Source organism: Rhinolophus hipposideros, assembly GCF_964194185.1.
Source record: "Rhinolophus hipposideros genome assembly, chromosome: 20".
Classification (NCBI taxonomy): Eukaryota; Metazoa; Chordata; class Mammalia; order Chiroptera; family Rhinolophidae; genus Rhinolophus; species Rhinolophus hipposideros.
The window spans coordinates 23,971,185-23,996,073 of NC_138066.1; the positions used below are offsets into that span (position 1 = coordinate 23,971,185).

Genomic DNA, 24,889 nt, shown 5'->3' on the forward strand with positions numbered 1-24,889 from the left:
ATTTGGGTGAGGTGCGGGGAAACTGAAGAAAACCTTAGTTATAAATTGGGGGAGTTCAAAATTTCAAAAATATTGAAGTATTATCAGTTTCTACATGTAGATTTTTATAGAATGCCAACATCAACCAAATCTACGATATTTAACTTATCAAGGACATTAAGATAGACCCTTTACTAAGAGATCTTAAGAACTTACTCAAAATATTCTGAGTATCAGTCTTTTAGGGTTTCCTATCTCAGGACTTTATGTCTCTAACATGTGTTTTAAACTAGAATTATGGTATGTCTGAAACTCCTGTCTTATCATTTGTCTTTTGGGGTGGACCATGCCAGGGAAAGAGAGCATGGATATGAATTATTGAGTAGCGGTGATTACGAACACGTCTACCCATGTGTTTTTTCCCTTACTATAAAAAATTTCCTTCTAAAATTCCCAAGAGCAAAGATTAATAATTTTACCCTCCTTCTTCCATAATAAACAAGTAAATAATTTAAAAACACAGGGCAGGAAACTGAAATCCAGAAGAATATTGGCAAACATGTTTAGGGTTATTTATTGATGGCTTTGCTCATTGACAGTATAAAGTGTGTGTCACTTGTCATTAGCAGTAACAATTTCAGCACATTATGTTCTCTTTTTATTTACTCTGGTGGCAACATGTTTCTGAACAGGGCCACTGGCTGTGGGTCGAGAGGTCAGTCTTTGAGGTGAAGAGTGGATGGGGTCATTTGCTATTAACCTAAGATTAGCAACTAGGTTTTTTTTTTTTTCCTTTTTTTTTTCTTTTTAGAAGATTTCCTCCTATTTGTGTAACATGCCAAATTAATCTTGCCCAATTTTAGAAGATTTTCTCCTTTCTGATCTGAATTTTATTTGTTTAAATTTTCATAAAGGTGGTTTTTTTTTCCTATCCAGATCTCTTCCTAGCCCCTTTTCCTAGTCCATGAAGCAATGTGAACTTTTTTAAGATTTAATAATTTTCATATTTTTAACATCCATTTCCCAACTTACAAATGCTATTTTCCATACTTTTGAACTTTTAAGGTGGTTTTTTTTCCTCCACATATTTACGTACCAAACTAACAACTACACAGCAGAATTTTAGGGTTGCAGTGATGCATTGTCCCCTGAAACAGTCTTTCTCCTTTGCTCTTCTTGCTATTAAACAATGTCCAACTCCTAAACAAGCAAGTTTTTTTGTTCTTATTGTTGTTTAATGTTAGGGATCTATTTATTTGGTGTCCTGATATATGAAACCTTTTTTTTCTCTCTACTCTTCAGCAAAAAGAATCACCTGTTATAATGTCGTTTCATTAGTCATTGTTTAAGAAGTATTCTTTGTGGAATTTCCCCATGAGAATCTCCACACCATTCCTAGTTTATATTCTGGTATAAACCGCAAGCCTGCTAAGTAGGAGCTAAGTCAATGTTAGGTGTTATGTACCCGAGTTGTTTCTCTTACATCATGGTTCATTTGATTACTAAAAGCAGATTTTACTTGCCTTAAAAAAATTTTTTTTTATTGCTATTAGTTATTCGCTCTCTCTCTTTCTGTAACCTTAACAGTAGGCCTTAGCCTGTGAATGAGCACATAATGAATACGCTATGGATGTAAGACAACAAGCAGAGAAAGGTCATTCATGCAAACTTCTCAGAGTGCTGTGTTGAGCTTGAAGGATAAAAAGGAGGAGAGGAAAGTAAAGTACATACGTAAAAATCTCAAATATGTTAAACCTATCATAAAAGAGAGATTAAAATCAACTGGATTTCTAATAATATTATACTATAAAGGACAGCAAACTCCAGAGGGTACAGTCATTGTTGCTAAGTTCCTTTACATGCTTGAAGTTGAGGAAGGTAGAGAATATTTAAGAAAAGCTTTCTACAGATATGGCAACCAGAAGGAGGTGTTGATTCAGTAGGAATCCAGGCAGAGAATATAGCAGAAGTGAAGGCAAGAAAAGCCATGGTATATTCCGAGGGCTGATAAGGGGGTTGACATTGCCATAATATAAATTCCTAGGTAGGGAAATGTAAGAGATGAATCCACAACAGTGTGTGTGTTAGTGAAGGAGTTTGGACTTTATCTTGTAAGGTATGGAGAAGGGTTTTAGGCAGAAGAGGAGTGATATAGTCAGGCTTGCACATTAAATGCAATTTGGTAACTGTAGAGAAGGCAGAACTCAAGAAAGGTTAAGACAGTAGTAAGGGAGATCACTTACAGTGTTGACGTGACCTAGGGCCATGGTGAATGGAAATGAAAGGAGAGGAATAGAAAATTGAGGAGTGTTTAGGAGTAAACATTTTTCAGGCATAGTGATTGGATGTCAGGCATGAGGAAGGAAGGGGGAGGAGCTTAATGTGAAGCCCAGGTTTTTGTCTGTGCTAATTGAATGGCAGAGAGGATGTAAGGGGAGAAACAGTTTAATGGGGGGAACTAAATACTTTTAATTTGAGGAATGTTGAAATTGATGTACCTATGAGATAACCAAGGCAGACCACCTGCCCCTGAGTGAAAATGTGGGAGTTATCAGTGTAGATGAAAGAGAAAGTATATGAAGTGAGAAAAATAGTGGGGTCAAGGGCAGATCCTGAAAATCAGCAGAATATTACAGGCCTACAAAGGATGATATGTTCAGAAGGAGCAGTCAAAGAATCAACACTAGAATCCAAAAAATGCAGTGCCACCAGAAGTCATGGTGGGGATTTTAATCAACAGTGTCATGAATATAAGATATTACAGGGGTCCTGGATGATAAGGATAGAAGTATACACTGGATCTAGTAATTAGCAAATCATTAGAGGCATTAACAATAGTTTGAATATAAAAATAAAGATGAGACCCACACCACTACAAATTATGGAGTGAATAGACATGAGTAGGAGGTGAGAAAATAGAACATGGAATGTTTCTTCTTTGATGTCATTTTCAGGAGAGGATTTTTTTTTTCCTTTTTAAAAACCTAACCATATTTATAGGTTGAAAAGAAGAATGTAGAATGGAGGGATGAATTAGAAATAGAAGAGAAATTGGATGCCTGACAGCAAGCAGGAGGAGATTGGGTTGGAGACCTTGAAAAGAAGAAAGGAGAGCTCAGATTTATGTAGTAGGAAGAAATCACTCTAGATGGATGGGGATATATTTCCATTTATAGACAGTCAGTTGAGCGATTAAGTTGGTTGGCCTCAAGCTCATATTATCTTCCTTCTCTTGCCTTAAGAGTAATTATTCCTCCCACCTCTGCTTAATTTTTACTCTTTACATGGATAGTTCTGTAGCAATAAAAAAATTTAATACCATAACTATAGAAAAGAAAATATAGATTAACCATTAATATACTTCCAGAGTTAGCATTTTGGTATAACCTTTCAACTCTCTTCTGTGTATATGGGTGTATTTTTTTAAGGGACTGTGTAGTATTCTGTAATTTTATTTAACCAGTCTCATTTTAATGAATATTTTGTTTGTTCCTTTGCTTTTGTTTGTTTTGCTATTGTTGGTTTCGTTTTTGCTTGTATAAACAATGAGTTCCTTGTACATTTTGGTACATTTATGTTATTATTTCCTCAGGATAAATTTCTAGAGGTAGAATGGCTGACCCATTGAGTATGTGTTCTGTTAGGACTTTTCATGTATATTGGCCAAATTACTTTTCAAACAGATTATCAGGTTTGCACTGCCATATAAGTGTAAGAGAATGATTTCTCTTTATTGTCTTAACTCTAGCTGTTTGCCAACCTAATATGCAAAAGTGGTGTCTTTTACTTTAAATTTACATTTCTTTAATGTTGAATTTTTATTTGTTTTTGATCATTTAAGAGAATATATTTTAATTTGAGTGTTTTCATTCGTTACTTGAATAATTAAGAGTATAAGAAGTTAATTACAATTATAATTATAAATTATAAGAAATCATTTCAGCATAAGAACTTTTCAGCATGGCCTGCATATATAAGTAGCTGTGATGTAATAAAAATAAGACCTTCTTAGCTTCGAGGAAAACCAAAAGGTGAATGACCTAGAGACTACTAAAAAGTTGGTTGGGGGAACTCTTTCAGTAAAGATGATGTTATAAGTCTATCCCTTGACGATAAACTATTGGAAAAATAAAAGGAAAAAAAACAGAAAGAAAAATTTAGATGATGTGGCAACGCTCAAAAATGAGACAAACATCTCCGTGGACCAAAATCGGAACAGAAATGCAAGGGGCCAAGAGGTGGAGACTATGGTGTTAGTGTCTGAAAGATGGCTCAAGTGGATGGGAATTAGGCTTCTGCAGAATGCTCCATTTGGGGCCAAAGAGTGGCTTCAAAAGGACACTAATTAACTCTGCTGCTGACTGTTACCAAGAGCTATGATTATTTGAAACTGCATACCTAGGGAGGTGGAAAGACACAGACATCCTTAGGAATGGAGCCAAGCTATTCACTGACTCATTTTCTGATTTGGATTTTCCCAAATATTACCAGGGATTGGATCCCGTAATTGCGCAATATAGGACCAGATTATGGACTGGAATTTTAGGGATTCTGTGGAAGCAACTATTAAACTAGAAGACAGTACATTCATAGAGAAAGTGAAAAGAATTCACTGTAACTCCCACTTAAGGTGAACTTACAAATAAAATGTCAAAATTCATAAAATAAAGTAATACGTTAATACCAAGAAAGACAGACAATAAAGTCAGCAAGTAAGAGGTAAATTCATGCAGATTAAATGAAAATAATAGAACAATCTGTAAAAATAAAAATCCTTTCATATTTCAGATCCTCAGAAGGATAAAGAAATGGCTTTATACGACAAGAAATTATAAAACAAAAGCCAGCAGAAATCAAACAAAACAAGAACAATTGGCTATGAAAAAGAATCACTTCCAAATATTAGCAATAAAATAATACATTATAACTTTAAAATTCAATAATAATTTTAGACTATTTTTCTTAGAAAGAGATAAAAATATGAAAAAGTAGTTAAAAAACAAGGAGTTTAGGAACTTCAATATATATCTAATAATAAGAGTTCTGAAATAAAAGAATGACTAAGAAGCAATGTTCACATAATAAGAACTAAGGGTTTTCCAGAATTGAAGAGATTTAGTCCTCAGATTAAAACTATAACGAGTATTGAGCAGAATATATATAAATAAATTCATAACTATATACTTTATAGTAAAATTGAAGATCATTGATTTTTTAAAATCTAGCCAAGAGAAAAGATGTTACATACATAGATAGGAAAATTATATGGATAGTGGACTTCTATAAATGCCAGAAAACAATAGGATAATACACCAAAGTGCTGAGCAAAGTAATTTTTAAATTACAATTCTGTACCCAGCTAAAATTAACATTCAGTACTTTCACACAGTAGTAAAAGTTTACTACTGTCTTGCTCTTGCTGGAAAAAAAAAAGGTCTTTTGAAGATGTACTTCATAAAAATGTTAATGCAGAAGGAAAGAGTGATATGCAAGATACAGAATTATGTTGGCAATTAACTTTGAATATTATAAAATAGTATAATAATAGTAACTTTCATATTACAATTTATTTGTATGGAACTAAAACCTCAGACAATAATGACAAGGAAGATATGGATATGTTCAGTGTCAATTAAACCATATTTAGGACAAATACTGTGATATGGAGTAGCTTAGGGAAACTTATACCGTGTTTCTGCAAAAATACGACATAGCTGGACCATCAGCTCTAATGTGTCTTTTGGAGCAAAAATTAATATAAGACCCGGTCTTATTTTGATATAAGACCGGGTATAATATAATATAATATAATATAATATAATATAATATAAATCAGACTGGGTCTTCTATTAATTTTTGCTCCAAAAGACGCCTTAGAGCTGATGGTTCAGCTACATCTAATTTTGGGGGAAACAAATTTTGTAGTTACATACAGTATGGTAAAAATGAAGGGTAAACCATTAATAGAAGTACAATCTATAGCTTCTAAACATATATAGCAAAAAAGTTATTAGATAGAAAAGTATCAGTACAATAGAAGAGATGGAAGAACAGATCATACAAAATAAGATGGTAGAAATAAGCCCCAATATATCAAGAATCAAAATATAAAAGACGGGATATACTATTGAATATTTAAAAATCTAATTCTGCTTACAAAATAGTATGTCTAGAAATTGTGCCATTAGCTTATACCAATGGTATGAAATTTTCAGTCAGGATCTGCTGTAAGCAACAAATTACTTCGTTTTCTTTTCCTCATTATTACAAATGCATTTGCATCAGAGAAAGAAAATATTGCCTTGTAATGTCACAGATTTTGTCATTAGTTAATCAGAGTTCCTAGAAGCTTCAAAGATCCCATCAGTTAATTTACCTTGCACTTGATATTTTCATTGTGCTAAAGCTGATTGAAATTCTGAGCTGCCTTTAAAGCAATTCCAGACCTCAAGCTTCTGAGGATTTTTAGAAGATATACTAAGTATGTGACGCTTAAATTCATAGGTTAAATTTTCTTTTGGATTGTTTTTCAAAGACTGCAAATGCCTATGTCAGGAAATATTTTCTCTTTCCATCTCCCAGCTTCCCTATTTGTCAACTATTCTATTCTGACTTCTAAGATGGAGTTCACATTTTAATTACAGTTATGTATGGCAGTCTCCATCTGCCACAGCCAGCCAGCCTGCAGGCTTGAAGAAAGAAGGAGAGAACCTAATAAAGGACTTCTTTTTGACAAGCTATTTTGCTGCTTTCCCTTTTTAATTTGACTCTAAATAAAAATCTATTACAATGACTGAATGATCCTGTAAATTATCAAATATTATAAATCTTCAGTTTTGGTAGGTGTATCACTTTAAACATTAACAATTTCTTTTTAATTAAATTTCTTCATTCTTCACCTATGTCATTTGTGCTTACAGCTAGAAGGACTTAATACAGTTTATAAAGTTGTAAAATTTTACTGTTTATTCTCTTATTCCCATTTAACTGCATATGAAATATTTGTTGTTCAGGTTAAATTGTCCTTAATGGATTATTCCTCCCATCTCTGTGGTTCCCCCTCCCCTAACTCTTCTCACCCTAAGAGTATTTCTAAGCTTTCTAGTTCACTCTGAGTACAGTTATCCACAGATTAAACATAGATTTATTCTGGCCGGTAATGAGCATAAGAAATGATCTGATTGGATCTCTAGGAAGGATACTAGGCTATAGTAATGATCAGAAGCCCAAACTGATTTGTTATCTATTTTGTCCTGTTAAGATGCAAGGATTAATTTTTTTTTTAATAGACAGTAACGTCAGAAGCAATATACATAGTTTTAAAACTGAAAATATTGCTTCTTTTTACCTCTTATATAACTATAGAGTCAGTTGCCTCTGCAGATCTAGCTAGAGGACGTTTCAGGTTCATAAATATACAAGGGAGAAATGCATTTGTTGCTGCTGATAAATTCTTGATCTGACCCTAGCTGAAATCACTGCGATCTGAATTACTAAAGAGAAGCTCTTCCACAACACAGTGACTCTCAGAATTTATTTTTTCAACTGATACTTCCAGCTCTGGATTCTGTGACTTTTGCCCAAAGGGAAACACCGGTCCCTTGGATTGCACTGTGCATCCCTTGTCTGAACTGTCACAGCAATAGCGCGCAGAGCTGTTTGCATAGCGTGCTAACTCTATCAGGGTCAGTTCCAGTCTGTGGCCGCGAAAAATGAAAACCATGCCCCAACCGGGACAAGAGCAGGGTCAACAGCTGGCAAAGGATATGGCAATCATTTATATAAATATGCTTTCTCAAGCCCACAAAAACAAAAAACCCCAACCTAACAGCTGGGAAGGGTTGGAAGTAGCCCCAAGGCTGGTTAGTCCCCTTCCAGATGGAGAGGTTAGACTGGGGCTAGCCAGACTGCTCCACATAGACTTCCGATTCGCATTAAAAATGAAAAGAGGAGAGGAAAGGGAAAAGGAAGAAAGGCTACAAGCATGACTGCTCTGTTTTTCACCTAACTTAATCAAATAAGTGAAGACTTTCCAAGACGGAAGGCTTCCATTTATCGGTATTCACGCTCCGTTTTTTCTGTTTATGATACTGTCTAATACACTTCTTAACTGCTTAAACAGAAAGCATATATGCTCTAAACTATAGTTTATATATAATGTCATGGTTATTTGTAGACAGATTGAAGAACCAATCTCAGATTTATGTCCTGTTTACATCTTCCAAACACTTATGTAGAACATTCAATGCTCGAGAAGATAATAATTGTGGTGTTGGCTCACTCCCAGAACCTTATCCAAGGGATAGGGTTCATTTTTGTAATTTGATTTACTTTATAATACATCGTTATTGCACATCTAATATATCCAACAGAATAACGAATACCATTTTCCTGAGTTCATCTTAAGGTTGCATTCCATGAGACAAAGTATTATTTTTATAACCTGTTGATGCAACAAGAGGCAAAGGTGGAGCATATCTGACTTTCAAACTCTTCCAGAGTGACAGTGAAATAAAAAGCACCACAATAATGACAAAAAAATTTGTTCTCATTATTTAGAAATGTGCAGCCTCCTCCTAATAACGGAAAATTCTGCTGAAGCCAAATTGAATGGCAAGCAGCACTTTTCTCCTCTCCAACCTTATATTTGCTTAAGGGAATGCTTACATAACGAATACATTTTTTTTTTTTAGGTGTAGGATGAGCTCATGATCCTGGAATCCATAAAGATACGTAGATTAGGATCTTTTGCCAAAATTGAGACATTGTTGTAAAGAATGGAGGGGTCCGACACAGAAGTTAGATAATGCATTTTCCTTCTTGTAATAATCTGCCTGAAACACATTTTAGCTTTACTTGTAGAATGGCATAACTCGAAGGAGCTTTAGTGATTACCTCTGATACCTCCTCCCATCATACTGCCAGAGTGTTGGAGATCACAAAGGTAGAATGTGCATGCAGCTGGAGGAGCTGTGGACCCATAATCAGGTGCGTTTTCCAGCTGCATACACACAGAACCCTGTACTGAGGAAGAATAGTGCTAAGCCAGGCTGGATAAAGACCTGCAGACGATTGAAGTTATCAGAGCTATCTGCTGAGCCCACATATACCCAGATTTACTGCGTAGTTGTACTTCCCACTTTATTTTGTTCTACGGCCCTACATCAAAGCAAGTGTCACTCATGCATCAACGTTTTATTAGATATTCTGATGGGTTCTAGATTGTGTGTTAGTCAGATATGGTATGGGTAAGTAATAAGGTGAATGTAGTATGAGTGTGTTAGGAATCTATCCCTTTTATCTTTGTAGTACTAGATGTAAAGCATGTTGAGGGCAAGAAAGCTAGGTCTTGATCATGACTGTATCCATTGAGTCTTGTTTATGAGTATTTAACAGATGTTTGATGGTGTGAAATTAAAGTGCAGGAAATGCTGGTTTTGAAATCTTTCACTCATTTAAATGTTTTCTTCTATAATACCTACAACCATTTTATACTCATTTTTTAGGGGGGAGGCACTTTTATTACCTTCATTTAGATGAATAATAGATCAGTTATATTTTGCAGGAGGGTGAAAGTATGTCAAGGTGTTTCTAACAAGTTGTCATTGCTATTCCTGCTATCTTCTATTCTGTTACCCAGACCTTTTTTTCATTTCCGTGCACTTACTTTGGTTAATGTATTTGATTTGAATACACTGTTCAATTTGTCTCAAACATTTTCTTAGCATTTATCTGCAAACCTTAAGTATAAAAGCAAGACAGAGGCTTGGAGGTATGCTCAGAATTTAAGAACTAGTGGTTTAATTTCCTGACTCAGAGTCTAAATGTTTCCTTAGATTGATGCAGATTAGTTTAACATAATTGGAAGTTTGAAAGGTGCATGTTTCTAAAGCTTTTAAGATAATGATACTTAGAAATCACTGATTCTTCCCTGATGACTAATGTCTTTAATATATGTTTACAAGCTCCAAAGACTTTTAATATATTCTACCATACTCTGATTACTAATAATATGTAACTAAACAAATATTTTTCTCTATCTTGTAATTCTTAGTGAAGGAAAAAAAAGTAGTTAGCAGAGGCTGTCCTTCCCAAAATTAGTTAAATCAGCTCTGTATCTTTTTATTTTTCTTAAAACTTTCCCAATCCATAATACCTTATCGTTTGCTGGGATATACCAGGAAGATAGTTCTTCCATTTCTTCTCTTTCTTTTAGCCATTTGTGTACCATGTACAACCACATAATGCATATGCTTATATCTGTTCTACTGTATAGAATGTATATAACACCAGCAGGCTTTACTCTTTCTCTCCACACTGCCATGGCTATGACTACTTCCCTATCAAACATCAGGAAAACAGAGGGAGGAAACCAGCATGTGGTATTACATTAATGACCTCTTGACATTATACCGACCACAACTTTCCTCTCTTAGTTTAAAGGCGAATACTACCTATCACAACCAAATTTAGGATGTGATTGACACCATTCTTTAGGTAATCCAATGTGGTTATCTAATCATATGTATTTTTCCTTCTACTTTGTGGCCCAATTGTGCTTTGCCAAAGGTTTAGGACCAGGATAATAACTATGATGAACAAGTCAAGAGAAATACTTTCAGGGTGGACCAATTTGATTGTAAACAGTGAATGCAAATAGTAATGAGTGGCTAATGCTATAGCTCCTTTCTGAAACAGCAGTGACAGGTCAATTTTGATGGGATCTCTATGATCTTTCTATGTGTATTCATGCCCGTAAGGTTGTCCTAAGTATCAGATCCTATCTCTATCCCTTTTCAAAAAGCCCTGTAAAGTTAGTTGCTTAAAAGTACCTGAAAACATCTTTCTAGACTTCCACCTTACTTCAGGGCCCTAGGGTCATAACCTCTTAACCTTATAGGTTATAGGTCTTAGCTTTTTGATCTTTCTTGGTTCCTTAGTTTTTGCCTACTTCCTCCACAACATTCAAGCCTTGTTATGTAAGGAAATTGGAAACACCAATTTTGGATGTGATAAGAGGTACCCTCTCTTCCAGAAAAATGCAAAAAAAATGATTTTAAATAGAAACATGCTTGGGAAAAATTTAACAAAACTAACGACAGCATCCTGTCTAAGCCAATTCAAAGAAGAGCTCCTTCATTTCTTATTCTCTCTTTCAAAATCAAAACAACAACAACAAAACTTCAAACTTACTGTTGACTTAGTGGTACAATTTTTGTTTAGGTCACAATACAACTTGTGTGAGACATCAGAGGGAGTCCATGTGGTTTGAGTGAATGAGAAGTGGATTAATACAATTAGTTCTTTAACTTACATTCTTGCCCTACTGGTCAGTATTGGATAATAGTAACAACTGACATTCATATGGCACTTACTATTTACAGAGCATCATCATATTGCTCATTTTATAGCCATATCATCTTAGTAAGAGAGGCGTTATCTTCATTTCACAGTCGAGGAACCCGAACTTCAGAAAAGGGTCTTCCACTTGCCCAAGGCCAGGTAGAAAATAAATGGTAGAGCTGGTACAGAATGATAGCCTTCTGGATGCCAATCCTTTGCAGCTAATCATTCCTATTAGAGAAGCTTTAAAAGTGGAACAGGTTTCTTTTGATTCACATCTAGGGTGCTGGTACGATATCTTCAGTTGTTTGGCTGACTTCCTGGCTCTCTCATTATATTAATATCTTTTTGCTATTTTCTTTTGTTTCAGCCAATATTTGGGTTTTATTTCTTTGTCACACCTATAGAGCTAGGTACAGTTAGACTGAATTTATAATTCTCTAAATAAAGAAACTTCTCTGAGCCTAATAATCAAGTACTGACATTCCAAATAGAATTGAAAAGTGCACTTTTTTGATGGGATACCTCTCTCCACCCTGCCTCAGCCCAAGAATACCCCTTGTAGAAAGGGAAAAGCAAACCCCTCACATAGGATTTTAAAGCCAAGTTAGAAGCTCTGAGTCATTTGTAGCAGGACAGGTATTTGTCTTTGATTCTTACTCAGGAAATACTATTTACCTATCCACCAGACAGAGCAAAAAAAGACAAAGGCTAAAAAGTTATAGGTCGTTACTCAGTTGTCTTTTAGTCCTATTAAAATTATGAGATCTTGCTTTTAAAAAATTAAGATAAAATGTAGCCTAAACCTAAAAATGAACAGGGCAGCAATATTTTTTTTCAAATGCAAACTACCTGACTTTCGCAAATATCCACTAGTAGCAAAATCAGAGCAAGGAGGCCTGTGAACGATAATCATTGTTCTGTCCCGTATTAATCACCTACTTGTCTGACTCATGATAGCACTGAAATATGTGTATGTGTGTATGTTTGTTCTGAATTTATTTTTATTTTATCCAACTTGCCAGCTGAGTCAGGGGGCAAAGAATGTAATGTGGAAACCATCCATTGCCACTGGAAAAAGGATCCAAGAGGAATTCCTCAAGCCGAGAACATGAGCTGTGAGCAACATGTTTAAATCGCTCACCATCCAAACTTTGAGTCCAGTCCATTTATTTTCGGGGGTACGCTCTCTTCTTTGAGGCTTAGAGGAGTCCTTTTGACTTCGACTATAACATATGTGGTGCTAAAAGAAGTGAGAGACCTGAAGCCCCGGAGAGTTTGCCCAGGTTGTGGTTGATGGTGAGAGAGAATGGTGTGGCTCCCTTCATGAAGTACATTCCATGTTCACTCCAAAAAAAGTACTGGAATTTTAAAGGAAGTCTTTTCTGTATTCTCCAGTGAAATGAGAGGAGAGGCAGGGGGAAGGACGCTAACATTCCTGAGTACTTTTGATGTGTCTGACTCCATTCCAAATACTTGCAAAAGTATCACATCACATTTAGTTCTGTCAACACTCCTGGTAGATAGTGATTTTTATCCCCATTTCGCAGATGAGGAAACTGATGATATCTGAAATGCCTTGATCAGTCTAACAAAGCTGATAAGGTTGAGGTCAGTATTTGACTCCAGATCTGGCTCCAAAGTCCCATACTTTTTTCAATTGCCTTGAAACATTACTAAAAGCATTAACGAGAGCTCTCAATAAAGAGTTGACTTTCCTTCTGATTTTCCTTGTTTTTCTACTCTTGACTGTCTGGGATAATTACTCCAATAGTTAGAATAAGAATGCATTGGGCCCAAAATCTTGTTTGATCTTTGGATAGGCCCAAGTTAACTTTTTACACAGCAAAGCTGAGAATTATATGGCATCACCCCTGGCCTGCCATTATGACAAAAGTGTGAGCGATGAGCTAAGAGTGTGTCTGACTCAATTCCAAGCCCGAAAAACAACTCAAAAGCACATCTTCTGTTGCTCTCACATGGCATGAGTATTCAAAAGTAATAAAAGCAATGCATTACTAGTAGAAATAAACAGCCTGAATGACTTATACTACATCAGTAGCTTTTCACCAGTGAAGCTGACTCTTACGTGTCTGTCCTGTTTCAATTTAGATAATCAAGGTAGTGCATTTTCCCCAAGTTTATATTTATAGTGTCAGCATTGTGACTGTGGTTTTAGTCCTCTGTTGTGAATCAGAGCTCATATTAAATATGTATGATCGCTAGAGATGTTTGCAAATGCCTGTGCTCTTCAAAAAAAAAATTATGTTTGTACTCCCTAGACCTAAAAAGGAAGAGTGTTTTTTAAAATTTCAAGACTTTTCTTTCTTTCTTTTTTTAATGTAAGCACCATACTTTCTATCTTTGGTCACTGTTGGTTTAGAATCAGTAGGTACATGCTTTTGTCTGTTCCACCTTTTTTCCCCATTCAGTATTTTAAAAAATAAACATTTTCATCTGTTACTGTATTTCTCATTTTAAGAAAATTTTCAAGCCATTACGAATTATCCCTTGTTCATACCATAGTTTAAGTGCATAGTGACTTTCTCTGTGTGGGCAGATTGAGTTCGGTGGAAAGGAATAATATGCCGTTTTTAAAAATCAATTTTGGAGGGTGAAGATTAATGAAGAGAACTAAATGTAAATCCAGTTAGGAAGAATCTTCTGCCTAGAGTGGTTGAGAAGAAACTTCCAGAGTGCATCTTCCCTTCTCTCTCCCTTAGCAGTTCTTCATTACTATTTTTATTTTCTTTTTGCCTTCCTGACTTTGGGGAAAACGGGGCACAAAAGAGAAAGTTTATGAAGAACTTAACAGTTTCCACATTGTCTGTGTAAAATCACAAAAAGAATAATTAACAGATGTATCATAGACTAGTTAGAGAGAATGGTGATCAAAAAGGGGTTGAAAAGCTATTTCAAAATTCATGGAAACTTCCAGCTACATATTTTACTTTCTGTTCATCTTTGTGAACTTTTTTTTCCCCCCAGGTTGAGTGTGATTCTTTCTTCCCAGCTGGAACTTGCAGCTTTGTCTCTAGACCAAAGGCTCAATCAGTATCACTCTGCAGAGAACGTTTTCCGTGTACTAGTCTCCTTGCTTTGGCACTCAGAGAGGATAGTCAGCACTTCTCTGTGGCCCAGAGCTAATTAAACACACAGCCATCAGAACTCTGAAGTGACAGAGGGGAAAGGGCAGGGAATGGAATCAAGAGATCATTCAAATGGGGTTCAAGCTGTGAACAGTGTCCGGCCCCCTTCTTTCACAGCTGGGGTTTTGGCTGCGTGTCCCTCGGGTTGTTCAGCATGGTGACCTTGGCTGCCTGTGATTTACTAACTGTTTTACAAACATTTCCTCACTCTGGGAGGTTTGATATACTCTTCATCCTCCTCAGCTCACCAGAGTCACTCAATGTCTGAGCCAAACCTGCCTTTGTTTACAACTTTTCCGGAAATTTTCACAGAGGGGGAAAAAAAACCCTCCCTCCTCTTCCAGCGTTTTATTTTTAAGTCAACACTTTCCCCAAGTTTATTTGTGCTCAACCAAATTCTCCTACAAGGTATTACTCTATATTCAAATGGGAATTGCTGCATTTCTATAAATAGAATGAAGGTCATGTGAACGAGTTCAGAAAAATCTAGATATCACATTTTACTGGACCTTTACGTTTAGTTCACTCTTTTTTGAAAATAATATTCCATGTTTGGATTTGTCTTTTTTTCCCACATTCATATTAGACGGAGCATTATGTGAAACACTGAATTTGGGAAACATTGAGTGGAATCTTTTTAAACTAAAATATCCATGTTAAAAATAACAAAATTTGTTGTTGCTTCATCATTATAACTTTCTTAAAAACAGAGTTTATGGCCCTTGCATTAAATATTTCTAGAATATTATTATCTTTGAATACACAGTGCCACGGGTTTTTTTCTTTAAATCTAATTCCCATTGTATTGTTAAGACTTTACATTGGCTGAGAATGAAAAAAAAATGCCTCGGAACTTATTAAACATGAAGAATAATTTGAAGAAAAAAATAAAGAGAAATAGGATTAAAAAATTAAGAAGTCCAACTGCATCTGAAACCGAAGGCTAACTTTTGGTTCACACTAAAAAAATTAAGTAGCAAGTTCTGACAAATATGCAGTGGTTTACCCCATCTGTTCATTTTCCCAGCCCTCTGTTAAAATGGAGGCTGAGTTATAAGACTCTCTTATAAAAAGTGACTTTCTTTGGAACTTATCTGTCTGGGAAATGCTAGAAGTATTATTTTTCTCTTTTCTGTCAAAAAAAGGTTGAAACCGAAAGAAAAAAATCCCCAACAGGTATTATTTCTTTCCTCCTTTTCTGTCTTCTAGAGCCAGAACAGACAATATATCCTAAATTGGATACAGCCAGAGACCAGTTTCCTGATAAAATGTGTTTTAGGAAGGAAAAATTGTTTTATTTCAACAAATCCAGCTGGACTTCCTGGTGGGCCTCCCACACTGTCAACATCAATAGCATTTATTTGTTGACCAACAGAAGACCACCAGAATGAGGTATTTCCATTTCTGTATATTTCTAAGTCTACAGGAAAGATAGCTGTTAAGAGAGTTAGTATGAAGGAAATGGCAAACAAACACCATAGGTGATCCTGTGTGACATTCAGGAACTATTGCAGACTTCCAGTGCTCAAGACCGTCTCCTCAGCCATAATGTCATTGACCTTGACATGCTCAGAACAAATTGGTCTTTGTGATTGCTACCACATGCTGTAGTGCCTTCTAACCCTGCCATTGGTCTAGAGTGAAGGGGGCAGGGGAAAGGGCTACTCATCAGAGAATATGCTTCTGTTATGTTCTTTAGACCCTTGCCTCGCATGTTTTTCTCTCTCTGGTTAGTCTTAAAATGGCTAATTTAAAGTTGCCGAACGTTTGTAGGGCCTGTGGAGTGTACCTAGGTTTACCCAAGTACTTAATAGATCTATAGTCTTTGTATTCTTAGGGTGTGAGCTGTTTCAGTTTAAGGCAGACATAATCAGAAAGAAAGCCTTTGTACTCAGTTAGGAAGATAATTTTTGCCCCAAAGATTTTTACACTGTCTACCCATCAGACCAGTAGATCTGAGCTTTTAAAGAAAAAACAGTGATATCTCTTTCTTACCATCAAGAGTCAACTGAGATGAGCATGTTTCTGAATTATACTTCTCTTTTATTTCTGTAGGGTTTTCATTTATCTGAGGAGCATAGGTTTTAGCCAGCAAAAGTTTGTACAGGCTCTTCAATTTCTAGCACTCTAGTTCTAGGCACTTGATAAATGTTGAGTGAATAAATGAACAAGTGAAGCCTGCACGATTCAAGATGTGTGAGGTAAATCATAATCTTGGCAAAAACCTTACTTAACACAATGAAATCATCACCTTTGAAACAGGATCTTAAACTGTCCTTTTGATTTTTAGCCTAAAATTGATACACTAACTTTTGTGGTATTGTACACTGGTGTGTGACTAGCCGATGGGCCCACGGCATCCTGGGCATTCCTTGTTTATCATGCCCATAGATTTCCACATACTCTGAATCGGAGCTGACTAGATGATTCTGGAATGCTGGGAAGAAGTTTCTTTATGTTTTATAATAAACAACATCATATTTTATCTTTGTTTGTTTGTGTATAGTGCTAGTTCTTTTGTGGCACTGTGAATAGTTATCATAGTAACTAAAACTACATTAACAATTTTTTTTTTTTATTGGGAAACAGCCATGGTCATTGATTACATATTACTTTCATGCTACAATGGCATAGTTGCCTCTTTTAAGGAGGGCACAGCTCACAGTGGCCCATGAGGGGATTGAACTGGCAACCTTGGAGTTAGCAGCACCACGCTCCAACCAACTGAGCTAACCGGTCACCCCTAAAACTACATTTTTATATTAGAAAATTGTGGGGAGTTTTTTCTGCTGTGAATGTACCAGTTTGATTCTATCTAGTTGAAGAATTCTATATAGACCCAAAATAATTTTGTTTTGAAAGAATAGAGGTATTAGGGGAACCACTGACATGTAAGCTACAGAAGGAGTATGTTATTTGAATTATCTCTTTTTGAAGATGTGGTATTAATATTTGCTCTTAGCCCTTTTTTCTAAATTTTCTGCATATAAACTCTTGCAGGGTGCCAAAGATAGCAGAGATGTTCCTTAAACTTTTATGTTACACAAATAAAAGAACAAAAATTCAGAGTTTCCTTCCCTGTCCTCATACTCCTATATCTCCTGCTCTCCAGCCTGTGTTTTTCTCACCAATTTATGTGATAGACATCGTCACAAAAGTCAGTGCATACTGTACAGATACGTGCAGATCTATCTGGTTCTTTTTACTGTCTGCTTAATAATAATGGGTAATATTTTTAGAGGCCGATGTGCATTAATTCATTTAATCTTCACCACAACTTTCGGATACAGATATTGATAGATGAGGAAACTGAGTGAAACAAAGGTTACAGATGTGTCCAAGGTTACAAAGACTAGGTAAAAGCAAAGGCTGGATTCAAACCAAGATGCTCCTGCTTCTCAGCCTGTGCTCCGAATCACCGAGCTTTTTCCAATCACATTCTGTCATGGGGAGGTAATACAATTTATTTAACTGCTTCCCTATGGAGGGTGTTTAAGAATTTTTGCTTTTGCAAACAAAGCTGCAGTGGACATCTTTGTATATAGTATTTCCTTGTGCATTGAGTAGCACCTGAAAAGCATGGACCCAGCTGCCCTCTCCACCCATTCCTACCCCAAGCAATCCCGATGTTGCTCTAGAACCTAGAAGAGTAGAAAATCTGCCCTCTCACATGGCTCAAGGAAATTCAGCTGGCAGAGGGTCCATTTTTCAAATGGACCTGTGAGATTTACACTAAGACAGAAATAATGTATATACATATTTGTGTCTTGTTTGGTACAAAGTGGTGAGGAGGGATAGTATTTTTGGTTTTGCTAAGATTTTATTAGTAACATGGCTGAAAACAGGGGCTTTGTAAAGTAAGATCCTTGTTTTTAAGTGGAAATCAGAGAACGAAAAATATTATTAGTATGTTAATCTTACTTTCATATAAGAACCTGGATGGAGAAAAAATACTTAGGAGATAATATTGATTCCTTCTTTATCTTTATCTCCCTTATCTTTAAAGTATACAGTAATGAGAATAAGTAGGGCTATTTTTAATGTTCTCTTCAAAAAAATATATCCAGCCTCATATGCAGAAACTTATTAAGACTGGGACACTTAGGAACTCAAAAACAAGTTCAAAGAATTGCCTCTCTGAATAGAGGGTAGAAATAACCTGTTTTTGCCTATGGTTTTACCTCTTCCCTGTTATATCTTAATAAATGACTCTCATTTAATATTTTAGAAAATGGTCTATAAAAAATGTATTGACTTCAGTGTACTATTTCAAATCTAAATTCACGATGGAGAGGTTTCATGGACGAGGCCGGATGGCTTCCTATTCGACTTTCCTGCTCTTGGTACTTAGTTCCTGTATTGCTCATTTACATATATTTGACTTTTCACTATATTTCATTTTTGCTAAAGCGGAGCTCTCTTCTTCCAGGGACAAGAGAATTGTCTTCCTGATGCTCTGCTAACACCTTGCTAATGCTCTGACCCAGCCTGACTTTAAATCCATAGTTTTGTTTGCTAACACTATTAATGATTGATAGTGAAGTACCAAATAAAAGAAATGTGATAGTTTCATTAGAGGGCCGAGATAGTACGTTTCATGAAAAGTTCTTTTGTTTAGGACATTTCTTATCTTCAGTTTGTTTAACTTGAATCTCATCAGCCCAGTTTAACTTCAGGGTGTTCTAACAAGGAAGAGGGAGAAACAAAGCACATGATCGTCCTAAATGCTAATATCAGAGCTCCCTCTTTTATAACTCTATTAGGTCTGTGCTTCTGTGATGAAAGCAGGTATCCATGTTGTTGATGCTCCCCAGAGAGGGCCTCAGACACATTTTGTTCCCAAACAGAATTAGAAGGAAAAAGTCTGCTTAGCTGTCTTTTCCTGTTTAAAATACAGCTGCCCCTGAAACAGCCGTCATCGGCTCACCAGTACTCTCTACAAACTCATGGTACAAGTCTATGATATAAGTGGTGTGGAGTGGTTTTGTTGCTAAGGGAAAAGTGCTTTAAAAAAGGGGATCGGGGGCTGTATCTCTGGTATAGCTCAGATCCTTTGGGTATTTAATGTACAGTTTCAACAAAGGACACTCAGAATTATACCTCTGGTTCAAAATTGCTTAAATGTTGAAACATATGGTCTCATGTTCCATTCGTTAGGAAACAACCAGCTGTTCTCAGCCTGCCAAATCCAAGTAAACATCCACTGTGTGGAAGAGTGAATCTGAAGTGGTTCAGTAAAAACATAAAAGCTGTTTTTGCTGAAGAAGAAAAAAAAAAAGGGCCACCCCGAAACAACAGCTAGTGAAGGGAAAAAAATCCTGTCCTGATAACGTGTTTTCCCTGGCTTGCTCAGAGTGGACTGTGGAGCAGGAATGGCTCTGGAGATGTTTCCATTAAAAAAAGATTTGTCGGCCTCCTCATTTCTTCTGCTCATTGTCTTCTGTTGGTGGAAATCATGTGATTGTCTCAGTTACAGTGATTATTTTAATAAAATGCAATTATCTGAATAATTAATTTATTTGGCTATTCTACTGTCTCCTCCATTCATGGAGGCCAAAATGTCAAAGATCAAGTAGATTGAGAGAATAGGAAAATTCTCATTACAAAGGCGCAGGGAGGAGGGAAAGGATGAAATATTTGGAATTTCAGTGCAGTGGTTTCTATTTATCCGAAATGTCAAGGGCAGTGTAAAATGTATTTTTAAAATGTGTTTCTGTATGGTTTGTGCCCATTCTTGGCGTGGCTGTGGCTCTACAGAGGCCATTGTTCTTTGAAGAGTATGAGGGGGTGTCTTTGTCCAAAGTGACAAAAAGAAGACTTGGAAGACTGGGCTTCCTTTGTTCCTGTGTGGTGCTGTAAAATTTGGTTTGAAATTAGGACCTCAGGGAAGGACCTTCAATAGAGAGCTTTCATTTCCTGCCAGCATTTTAATCACTCTGGGGTTTAAAGTGGATGGCCGGCCAGCATAATGGCCCTATGTTTAATAGAACAGCTCGTATCTTGAAGGCCAGTTAAGGGATCTGTCATCCGCCCAATATTCGTCTTTTCTGTTTCCTGTCCATTTACGAAGATCACCCACCCTTTTAGGTGGTTTCCCTGGACCCTTCTGTAGAAGGGCTGCTGCTGCCGCTTCTCAAAGAGGCTGAACAGAAACCCAGTTGAATATGGTCCAGTCTTCTGCCTGTGCAGGAAGATCTGGACAGTGCTTTAATTAGACATGAAATTGACCGGGTTTGGGAGTTGATTCCACTAGTTGACGAGAAGAAGGTTTCACAGAAGTATAGACTATGAGGAAGGTTCATTTAATCCATATCTTATGAGGAATGTCGGTACCTACTGACCTGATAACATGATGACAACACTCATCATTGCCGTGAAAGTTAATGTCATCCTATCAGGCATAGGAGTAATTTACCCCCAGGGAGGTGAAGTCCCTCATTGTATATGAACTTGTATAATAAGAAAATGTGTAGTTTTTGTGGTAGAGTGGCTTTTAAACTCTGAAGGCTCCCTTTGGAACCATTTAGAAATTTACCTTTACAGTTTATTAAATAATATCCAAAATTCCTAAAGGAGTGAATATTGGAGCCAAGTCTTGAAAGATAGAGCCAGCATTAAGAAGGAAGAGGTCTTAATTTCTCCCGATTCATACCTAGTGACCAGGAGTAACATAATACCAGAGAAAGTCCAGACTCACTAAATTCTAACCTAAGAGGTAGTACTGAAATTATTCTGTGACCAGGTGCTAAACATAGAATTCTCCCTGTGTGGTGCATTGAACAGCTTGGCAGAGGCAATTTCAGGGGTGGCTGTTAAATAGAATCATAAAGTGTTTCCCTAGCTCTGAGTTATAGCAAGGAATAAGGAGTGAATGGGAAGGGATTTTTTTTTCAGCTACTAACACACTATCCCATCTTGCAGTCAAGAGTGCTGCAAAAGAAACCGAGAATGGGTATTTCCTTTTTTACAGCTAGGTGTTGTGAGTTATCATGTGGAAACAAAGGAATGTGTAAGCCTCATTCAGCAAAACGGAAGGGATTCTCTCTCTGATCTTTCGCAGGCCAAGCTTGAGCCACACGCACAGAAATGATGGAAGTGAGCAAGAGTCCTCACTGCCCACAACCTTCTCTGTGCCAGGGTCCTGGCCCAGGTGGAGGAAAGGAGAAAAGGCCTCAGGGTGGGAGTGGGCGTAAATGAAGTATTCTCACTTCTTCAGAAAAAAATGGAATGACATTCAAGTTCTCCAAAAAAAGTTGCTGGAACCAGCTCCCCTTCACTTTTCCCCTCTGTAATCAGTAATCATTGTCTGCCCACCAAGTGGTTGTGCTTTCTTACTGACTCTACTTGTGCCCTCGAAGGCTTTTCAAACAAGGATTTAAACATCCAAGACACTTTCCTGTCTCTTTGAGAGCCACCCTCCCACTGGGTCCCTTCTGACCTCTTTCATCATATCTCTAGCCGCAGATTTCTTAGCTGCCCAATTCGAACCCTTTTGAGTTGGCCTCCTTTGGATGAATAGCTGTTTGAAAGCTGATTTCAAATTAATGTTGTTCCTTGTAAGCTATGGGCTGAAAAGCATACTATCCAGAGCTGCAGAGGTGGTCACATAAGGTAGGCAGGCTCTCCTGAGGTTGGTTTTGCACATGTGTGTTGCTCTAGTAGGAATTATGCATCATTAGACTCAGGATCTTTTCTGTGCACCTAGGTCGTTTCTCCATTAAAAAAAAAAAAAAAAAGCCTCTGACATTTCAGCCAGGGAACCATCATTGTACTCACACCAGTCTATTCCCACATGTGAGATATTATGACCTAAATCGCCACTCAACAGCTCCTCGGAAGCTCTAGAGTGTGTTTACTGGGTAAAATTTTTCAGGCACAGATTTGGAGGGAAAGCTGCCCACCAGAGCAGGACCTTCGCATAAAGTTAAGATTGTCAAAGATCTGACTATAATCTGTTTCATTCACTGTTGCAGTTTGCTGTGTGGGTGTATCCACAATGTGAGAACCTCATTTCATTGAAGAATCTGAATATTTTGTAAGGATGTGAAGAGTTGCAAATAATCTTTTCTGTAAGGCTGTGAGGAGGAACAAAGCCGCTAATGTTAGAAAGAACTGGTACACGATTGTTTTCTGTCATTTATAAAAACTCAACAGGAATATTCTAGACTTGACAAATTTATGTCCTCAACTTGTTGCTCCTTAAAAACGATCCACATCCTGTCTGCAAAAAGCGTACCTGTGAAAAGATCTGTTCCATTGGCACGGTATTCTCCTTTGAAGCACGAAGAGTTTTAAAGTAAGATAACTTATATAATAAACCCCTAAATTGTTTGTCTATAACAAAGAATTTGTCTACATCTTCAAAGAGCTATCTAAAATCTGCTATATAAGCAAAAGACAAGGCATGCAATACAGTTTTTTATATACCTATATGTACACACTTTATTTTTATATGTTTTCTGTTATGTAAAAATTATGTAGTAAAATAATATTGGTATAAATACAAATATAATATATGTATATAAAATGTAAGTATGCATGTATAATCAAGTCAGTGGAGTTATCCAAGAGGCCTTCATTTTTGCCTTGTTTTTCTTTTTTTTTTTTAATTTATTAGTTTCAGGTGTACAAGACAAGGTAATACTTAGACGTTCATCATTTATATCCCTCACACTGTGAACCCCCCTCCCCCCATCCACTATCCCTCCGCCCTCACACCGAGCCATCACATTACATATATAAAATTATAGTTGGCATTCATTATTGTTAGCTTCTGGTGTACAGTGCCATGATCAGGCATCTACAGTATCCCTGAGGTAGTCTCCCAAATGGGACACGTGTCCGTCGGATACCCAACAAAATTTTTATAACATTATTGATTACGTTCCCCAAGTTAATTTTCAAAAACCCTGAGGCCATCTTGTGGTTACCAACTGTTTCCTAATCCCTTCACCTTTCCCCTTATCCCCACCCCACCCCCGCCCATCTAACAACTCTGTTTTTCCTTTTTGTCCCCAAAACTGTTTCTGATTAGTTCATTCACTTATTCTCTTCTTTAGATTCCGCATATAAGTGAGATCATATGGTACTTGTCTTTCTCTTTCTGACTTATTTCACTTAACATAATGTTCTCGATCCATCCATGTTGTTGCAAATGATAAGATTTCTTTCTTCTTTATGGCTGCGTAATACTCCATTGTATAAATGTACCACAGTTTCTTAATCTAGTCATCTACCGATGGGCATTTCGGTTGTTTCCATGTCTTGGCTATTGTGTAAAGTGCTGCAATAAACATAGGAGTGCATACAGATTTTTGAATTGGAGTTTTGGATTTCTCCGGGCAGATGCCTAGGAGTGGAATTACTGGATCATAGGGTAGTTCCATTTTCAGATTCCTGAGATACCTCCATACTGTTTTCCATAGTTTGCCTTGTTTTTGGCAGTGAGATTACATGAGCCTTAACTGTAACCAAGGCAATTAGTAGACTCACAGTTGCTGGCTTCCAATTTTTATTTATTAGCCTCTCTTAGAAATCACACTAGAAAATGAAATGGTCTTGGTGGATGTCCCATTTTCAGGCAGTAGCATTCGGTTAGCATTGCTTCTACCTGCTCCCTTGGGCGATTTTTGCCTATGTCTGTATATCCTCCTGATCCTTCCTTCCAAAAGCCTTTCCTGAGAGTTTATCCCTTATTTAGTTAGTACCTATTTTACTATATTGTGTGCAAATGTTTTTGTGTTTTAAAATTGAATCCTAACCAGTTAGTTAACTTCTTTGAGGCAGGACCCATGTTACACTTTTCCTGGGCTCCTCAGAACCTAACAAACTCTTCCGCGCATAAATAAGTGTTAGTTTTCTTTCCTTGTTTAATTGTTATCCATAAATTTCTCATGTGAGAAAAGTAAAGGAGGAAGAGAATTTTATTATTTATTATTCAGGAAATCTGAAGCAAAACTAGTATAATACCCACCTTACCTCAAATTCCTGGAAAAAATTCTGTTGACCGCTCCTCTACGTTGTAGCTCATCTCTGTTCCCGAACTTTGTCTTAGATTTGCATGTTGTTGTTTTAAATCACAGTTGTTTCTTAATGTCGTTAAAGAAAGATGGAGGATGATTAGACAAATGGACAGATAGACATTTGTGCCAGAGACTGGAATAGAACTCACAAATTTTGGATGTGGTGTAGTACATCATGAAGACCAAACCATAACAGCCCCATAGGAGGCAGGCAGGGAACAATTGAATGAGATATTAAACTCTGCCTCTGCCTTTTTGTAACTGCCCCAGGATGGCAGAGAAGTGTCTATCATAATGTAGGGATGGGTAAGGAATTCTAGCAGCCAAATGCCTCCTAACTTGAAAAGCAAGAGAACGATGGCTGCAAGTGATTGCTTGATTTAACAATGGGCTAGA

General features: G+C 36.8%; 1 protein-coding gene across 13 annotated transcripts in view; it reads left to right on the top strand.

Annotated features, from left to right (window-relative positions):
• The window catches only part of BCAS3 (BCAS3 microtubule associated cell migration factor), a 568,714-nt gene that overhangs the window by 402,061 nt on the left and 141,764 nt on the right, over nt 1-24,889 (top strand). The window lies entirely within an intron of this gene.